Genomic DNA, 8751 nt, shown 5'->3' on the forward strand with positions numbered 1-8751 from the left:
AACGAACCCCATCCTAGATTAAAGAAGGAAAATGCCCAGTTCAGATTTTTAGGATAATAAAAATAGCAAAAGACGTGGGGGTGTAGAGGGGCATGATATAATCGAAAGAGAATAGCGACCCCACACAGTAACCTGAATGAGTTAAGGGCTAATTATTGGTGAGGAACATAAAAGTAGCGAGAGATTTCTGAAAAGAAGGGGTGCAACAGAAAGAGAAGATCGGCTAGAGAATGATCTCCAAAAAGGGTAATGTAGTCGTCAGGTGGAAGATTAGGACGATCATTGGCTGAAGCTATGATGATATGATGGTCGACGGGGAGCTCATAGGTGAGGCGTATCTGCTTGACCTCTCCTCCATTAAAATTCAAGGCGGTTGAGTTATGCCATAAATAGGGGACAGGGCGAGGGGAGCAGTGGCCACAACAAATGAGAAGTGGAAATGAAGGAGGAAAGACTTAAAATGACGAGAGGAAACCCTAAACAAGCTTAGACGACAGTGAGAAAGGTCGAAGAAGGAGTCGCGAAATGATAATAACAGATAGGGGTCGAAGGGAACGCTCAATGGCTTAAAAACTTTAGCAATGCTCCACCAGAGCCGTCCAATCATGGGAAGTAGGAGAGGGAGGAGGAATCAGGGCCAATGAATTAAAATGAATACTTGTCACATCAAACCCTAACAGTGACTTGTCGTTCAGATTTTTTTTTTCATAGGCGTGCACCACGTGGCGAAGAGATGCAACCCACATTTATTAGGGATGGGAGACGGTAATCATTATTATGGTAAAAGAAACGTGTTTATCGCACTATAGCATTAATTTTAGGTAATGTACCTTGTTTTCGAGGTACGAGTATGGCGGCTGGGGGATGATGTCCACTCGAACCGAGCGTCTGACCGAACACTGAAAATAAAGACACATGACTCTAGTCAGCCGAGTTTGCAATCTCCTTCAACTAGATTTGAAAGAAAGGATTGTGATACGACAAATAAGGTGGGGCCCCTAAAGTTGGTGATGAAGTCAAGAAGGTTAGTTGATGTGGTGGTCAAAATCAAAAAGAGGTCAACAATCCGGATTAGCATGGCCGCAAAGCTCAACCGAGAAATTCAATCGATCAGGCCTTTTGTCCAAGCAACTCCCGAGTCCTCCTGGTTCGATTGGAGTTAGGATGTATACTAAAAGCCTAGCTTTTGGTATAAACATTTATCTAGAAATAAGAATCACATTGGTCAAATGTCTACATTTATGATAAATATAGTTGTTCAATTAATTTATATTGTAGATAACATGGTGTGTGGTGTCACACACAGAAGATCATATTATCAGTACCTTATAAATTATAAACAGTAGCTCACGACCAAGATGGAAAGGAACAAACCATTAGAAGGTCATAGTATAATTAGATATTAGTTTATCTTAACTATATAATTACACTAGTACACTTAGAGTGTATTGAGTAGGACCATTAGAGGTCGTTTCTTTTATACTGACTTTATAAAGGAACAAAGACCTCAGTTATTATGGAAGTGTGTGCTCTTAATCCTAATATAATAACAAGCACATATATTTAATATTTATTTCTTTAATTTATTAATGGGTGAGATTTAGTTCGATAAATCAATAAGCCCGATAAGTTGAGAAATGATATCACTTATAGTGTGTGTTATTGATTATAGAAGGAAACTGTGTCCTAGTAATCTAGGTTGAGAATGTCCCCAAGAGGAGCTCATAAGGATTGTCATGTTAAACCCTGCAGGTGGACTTAGTCCGACATGACGATAAGGTTGAGTGGTACTACTCTTGGACTAAGATATTAATTAAATGAGTTGTCAGTAACTCACTTAATTAGTGGGCATTCGACATCTTAAACACAGGGGGACTAACACACTCATAATAAGAAGGAGCCCAAAAATTTAATTTGGGATTGGTGCGGTAGTTCAATAATAGTTCTCTAGTGGAATGAATTATTATTGATAAAATTAAGTTGTGTGTTCAGGGCGAACACGGGATGCTTAATTTTATCGGGAGACCAAAATCAATTCCTCCTCTCGGTCCCTATCGTAGCCTCTTAATTATAGAGTACTATACCCACCTATACCCACCTTCTTACCCATCCTATAGGGGTCGGCTAAGCTAGCTTGGAGACCAAGCTAGGGCCGGCCATGGTTTGGTTCATGGGTGAATTCATGTGGTCGGCCCTAGCTTGAACTCAAGCTTAGGTGGCCGGCCTTATTAAAATAAAAAGGAATTTAATTTTAAAAATTTTTCTTATGTGGATAACATAATTTAAAAGAGAGTTTAAAAATTAAAAATTTCCTTTTATAGCTTTCTACAAAAGATTAAGAGAAGAGATTAATCTCTTTCCTTATTTGTAGATTAAGAGGATGGTTTTAATTTTTGGTAAAAACTTTCCTTATTTGTAAATCATCCACATTATTAAAAGAGAGTTTAAAATTTGAAATCTTTCCTTATTTGTTGATTAAAAGGTGGATTTTAAATTTTAAGAAAACTTTCCTTTTTAACCATGTTCATGATTTAAAAGAGAGTTTAAAAATTAAATATTCTCTTTTATAAGTTTCTACAAAAGATTAAGAAAAGATTTGATATCTTTCCTTATTTGTAGATTAAAAGAGATTTTAATTTTTAGATATAACTTTCTTTTTATCCACATGTTTAAAAGAAATATTTTAATTTATTAAATTTTCTTTTTATAAACCAATCATGAAGTGATAAAATTATTGGAGAAATTTTTATAAATTTTCGGAAACAAATTAGGAAGTTTTAATTTTTGTTTTAATTAAAACTTTCCTTGATTTGGGGAGAAGAGTGGCCGGCCAAATAAATTGGAGAAGAGAAAATTATTTTTAATTAAATAAATTTCCCTTTTCATGGCAAAAGAATTAAGGAAGTTTTTATTTAAATTTCCTTATTTGTCAAGACCAAGGATTATAAAAGAGAGGGTAGAGGTGCCTTCAAAAAGAACAACCTCTATTATTTTCTCCCTCTTTTCTTCCTTGATGTGGTCGGCCTCTTCCTCTTCTTCTCTTCTCTCCATCCTTTGTGGCCGAACCTCACATCTTCTTTGGAGATCAAGTGGTGGCCGGATTCTAGCTTGGAGAAGAAGGAGAGAAAGCTTACATCCCTTGGAGCTTGGTTGGTGGAAAAAGATTTTCATCTTTTGGGAAGCATTGTGCTTGGCCGAAACTTGAAGAAAGGAGAAGAAGGTGTTTTGGTGGTTTCTCATCTCGGAAGATCGTTGCCCACACAACGTCCGAGGCTAGAAGAGGAATACGGTAGAAGACCTAGAGGTTTTTGCTTGCAAAAGAAAAGGTATACTAGTATTTAATTTCCGCTTCATACTAGTTTTACTTCTTTGTAAAAATATAAAATACAAGAGGCATGCGATTCTAGTATTTCGAATTTGTTTTCGATGTTGTGTTCTTTTGTTTTTTTTTTCTTGTGATTTGATTGTTCTTTTCGGTTGACCTAAAGTTATTTAAGGAAATTAAATATTAACTTTCCTTAAAAGGCTTTGTCTAGTCGGTGGTGGTTGTTCCCATATCCAAGAAGGCCATGTGCCTCGCCACGTCAGTACTGGAAGCCAATTTTGGAAATTAATATTTAATGAAATTAATAACCTAGGTGATTTGGATCGAACGTGTTAAGTTCCGCGGGAGATCCAAGGCTAAACCTAAAAGAACAAATAAATTAAACTTTGGATCAAACGTGTTAAGTTCCGCAGGCGATCCAAGTTTAATTTAAAAGAACACATGGTAGCTAGGAAAAGGTTCAGACCTTTGTACAAAATTTTTGTACAGTGGAACCAATAGGTTTTCCGAGTAGCAACCAATAATTGGTATCAGAGCTAGGGTTTTGCCTCTGTGTATTTGGTATTAGTTTAATTATGCACATGTCATACATAACTTAGGCAGGATAATAGTAGGATGTGCTAACTTTGTGGATGCAGGATTCAACTATTATGGCTTATAGTTATTATGTGTGTGATTGGACCCTTGGACATGTCAAGGGCATTTTATTGTGTGTGCATGATTGTATTATAAAATACAGCAGGAGTTGTATTTACTTTTATTAGAATTTTATTTTTGATCTAGTTACATATACATTCATTTGAGGAATATAGGATCGAAAAATGTAAAATTCTATTTATGTCGCGGATCGAATCTTGCAAGGCGTGGAACCTTTTGAGGACCAGAGACGCAGCGGAACAAGGAGCAAGATGGATGCGACAACTAGACCCGATGGCGGTGGCCAAAGATGGCAGAAGCTAGGGTTGGCGACACACGGAGGACATCAATAGATAAAAGCCATAATAGTTGAAAATTAGTTTTTCTATTTATTGCTTTTTATGCTGTGTTGTATGTACTTGTTAGTATGCATGCTAAGTAGGCTAGCATAGTCAAAATTCCTCACTTTAAATAACTAAGTGGGAGAGGAATTTATTTTAAATAAATTCCACGGTCTCCATTACTGGTTTATAAGTGATGCAACAAGCTTGCGCGTTGGCTCTGAGTGCCTTCCTCCATATCGGATGAGCTTGTTTGCGGATCACTAGCTTAAACTTCCATTTTGGATGACTATAGGAAGTTAATTAAGAGCGTGTGATCTTCCCCATCGGAAGGGGCACAATCTTATTAATGGACTTAGTGTCAAGTAATGGTATACACTTAGACACGTCTAATAGTATCCTCCCCATCGGAGTCACTGCTTTTATTTGTGTGACCGAAGAAAACCAACTATCAATTTGTCAAATAAATAGGTTGACAAGATAATAAAATTAAAAACTCCTCTTACAAATGTTTGATTTTGTATACGTCCACACTATCGTGACATACAAAATTCAACGGTGTTTGAGGTAATTTTATTTTGTCATAAAGACTTATTGACAAGATAATTAATGGGTAAAACTCTCCTCTTACAAATGTTTAGATTTTGTATACGTCCACACTATCGTGGTATGCAAAATTCATGGTGTTTGAGGTGTTGGTGAATTAAAATAATATTGTTTGAGGAATCAATGTTTAAATTCAAAAAGTTTTGACCAAATATTTAATCAAAGACAGATCAACTATTAATTTTACTCGTCATAAAGTAAAGTTGACGAGATAATAAAATTAATGGATAAAATCTCCTCTTTGATTTTGTATACGTCCACACTATCGTGGCATACAAAATTCATGGGGATTTTTAAAGAATTGATCTTGACCAAATATTTTTGTGATTCTTAGGATTTAAAATGTTTGTCAATCCCCTAGTTGTTATACTATAGAAAAGACTTAGTAGTCCCAATTGTAATGATTGGAAATAGGACTTGGACATTAAGGTTGACTGTCTTCTTAGAACTAAGAACAATATAGGTGTATTTAATTCATTAGTTGAAACATGTTTAGTGGTGTTATCTACCAGAACCTGGAGTGTAGATACAGATGTCATTAATCATGTTCGCAATTCATTGCAGGGTTCCAGGAAACCCGACAACTAAATGAAAATAAAAACACCGTCCACATGGGCACTGCTGTAAAAGTGGCAGCTGTTGCGGTGGGAGATGTTTATCCTTTGATAAGAATAAAACATGGATTTTGAGTAATTGTCTTTACGTACCAAGTTTAGAAAGAACTAGTTTTCAGTTTCTAAACTATTCAAAGAACTTGATATTCTGCCTCTTTTAATAACAAAGTTGTTATTAAGAAAAAGAGGGAAGTTATCTGTTCTGATACGTTGGTTGGCAATTTATAAATCCAATAACTCCCACGATGCAACAAATGGAAATTAGTAACACATCTTCTAACTTTAAGAGAAAGCAACCTTCGGAAATGAACCAATTATATCTTTGGTATCTAAAGCTAGGTTATATTAACTTAAGTAGGATTCATTGGTAGCTGATGAACTTTTGGGTTCATTAGTAGTGGAAATCTTTCCAACCTGCGAGTCTTACTTGGAAGGAAAAATAACCAAGAAGTTTTTAAGTCTAAGGGGTATGGAGCCAAAGATATGTTGGAATTGGTTCATTCTGATTTGTGTGATCCTATGACTATCCAAGCAAGAGGTAGTATCGAATATTTCATCTATTTTATAGATAACTATTCAAGATACAAATACATTTACTTAATGTGCCGCAAGACTAAGTACTTTGATTAGTTCAAAGAGTACAAGGCTGATGCGGAGAAATGTCAAAGTAAAAGTATCAAGACAATACGGTGTGGCAAGTACCTCTTGGGAGAATTTAGGAGTCACTTATCAAAAGTAGGGATTCAATCCAAACTAACTGCACCTGGTACACCCCTACAGAATGGTGTAGAAAAAGGAAGGTATAGGACTCTTATGGAAATAAGTAGATTAATGATGAGTTATTTGGAAAATTACCAAATTCATTTTAAGAATATACTCTCGAAATAGAAGTGAACATAGTACCTTCCAAAGTCAGAACTCTCTACTCATATAGAATTGTTAAATAGGCATAAGCCTATTTTGAAGCATATTCGGATTCGGGTAGTCCAGCACATATGCTGAAGAGAGACAATGATAAGTTGGACAGGAATTCACTTGTTTATAAGTTATCCTAGAGAAATGAAAGTAGGTTTATAGTCTTAAAAATCAGAAGGTCATTGTTAGCATCAATGATCGATTTTTAGAAAAAGAGTATGTAATAAACCACAAGCCCATAAGTAAATTTGTTCTTAAAGAAATTATAAAGGACATGTCTAATCTAGTACCAACTGTACAAGATGAAATATCACAAGAAACTGCAACACGTATCACAATTGATACACAATTATAGATAGTACATCATCGTATTGGGAGGGTTGTGAAACAACCAAAAGGATTCATGTTTTGGGAAAGTTTTTGGACTTGATCCCAAATGAACATGAGTCTGATCTCGGAAACATGATGAAGCACTCCAAAATAAAGATGCAGCATCTTGGCAAAGAGCAATGAATACAGAATTAGAATATAAGTATTCTAATCAAATCTGGAAGCTTGTAGAACCACCAGATGGTGTAAAAGCCATTGGGTGAAAATATGTCTACAATAGGAAAAGATGGATAGACAGGAAGGTGGAAACTTTCAAAGCAAGGCTTGATGAAAAAGGAAACTTTTTCACTGGTAGCTATGCTTAAGTCTATCCGGATTCTTTTATCTATTTGGCAAGTGGATATCAAGACAGCATTCCTTTATGGAAGTCTTGAAGAAAGCATCCATATAAAGCAACCAGAAAGGTTCATTGCAAAGGGCAAAGAGCATCTTGTGTGCAAGCTCAATCAGTCTATGGACTGAAGCAAAGCTTCAAGGTCTTGGAACATCCGGTTTATCAAAATAATCCAGACCTATGGATTTATTTAGTAAATGGATAAGTCTTGTGTATACAAAAAGTGTGATGGAAACGTGGTAGTATTTCTTGTACTATACGTAGATAACATTTTTGGTAGTTGGAAACAATATCAAAATGTTGTCAGAAGTAAGGGTATGGTTGTCCAAACAATTCGATATGAAGGACATGGGAGAATGTATATATTCTTGGGATCAAAGTAACAAGGCATCGCAAGAAAAGAATATTTTACTTACCCCAAGCTTCATATATCGAAAATAAATCCTCGCTCGTTTTAAGCATGCAGAACTCCAAGAAAGGTTTCTTACCTATTGGGCTTGGAGTGGCTTTATCTAAAGAGATGTCTCCGAAGACATCAAAGGAGATAGAGGAAATGAAGACAGTTCTTTATGCTTCGGCTGTCGGAAGCCTAATGTATGCTATGCGCGAGATCAAAAATCTGTTTTGCCAAGGGCATAGTTAGCAGATATCAAAGTAACCCTGGACAAGGACATTGGACTGCAGTAAAGCATATATTGAAGTACCTTATATGCACTTAAGATTATATGCTAACTTACAAGGCAGTTAATTTGGTCCCTGTGGGTTGCACGGATTTTAATTTCCAATTGGATAGGGACAATAGTAAGTCAACCTCGGGGTTTTGTGTTTACTTTAGGAGGTAAAGTCATAACTATGGAAGAGTGATAAGCATAGGTGTTTATCTGGACTCCACCATAGAAGCTGAGTATATGACAAGCCTCTGAGGTAGCCATAAAAGTTGAATGACTCAATAACCTCAAGATAGACTTAGATATGATTTCTGGTTTGTCCAAAGATTATTATAATTTATTGTAATAATAGTGGTGCAGTAGCAAACTCGAAAAAACCATGAGTCTATAAGGCAAGTAAACACAATAGAGCGCAAGTACCACCCAATACGAGAAATCGTATAAACAAGGAGAAGTTGTTGCTACCTAGATTACATCAGATGATGACCTATAGATCTTTTCACTAAGGCCCTTAAGGCAAGAGCTTTTGATGGGCATGTTGAAGGGTTGGGAATCAGGTGTATGGCAGCAGATATGACAGCTTAGTCTTTTAGTATAAGTGGGAGATTGTTAGGATGTATACTAAAAGCCTAGCTTTTGGTATAAACATTTATCTAGAAATAAGAATCACATTGGTCAAATGTCTACATTTATGATAAATGTAGTTGTTCAATTAATTTATATTGTATATAACATGGTGTGTGGTGTCACACACAGACGATCATGTTATCAGTACCTTATAAATTATAAACAGTAGCTCACGACCAAGATGGAAAGGAACAAACCATTAGAAGGTCATAGTATAATTAGATATTAGTTTATCTTAACTATATAATTACACTAGTACACTTAGAGTGTATTGAGTAGGACCATTAGAGGTCGT

The sequence above is a fragment of the Zingiber officinale genome, chromosome 5B, assembly GCF_018446385.1.
Source record: "Zingiber officinale cultivar Zhangliang chromosome 5B, Zo_v1.1, whole genome shotgun sequence".
In the NCBI taxonomy this organism is placed as follows: Eukaryota; Viridiplantae; Streptophyta; class Magnoliopsida; order Zingiberales; family Zingiberaceae; genus Zingiber; species Zingiber officinale.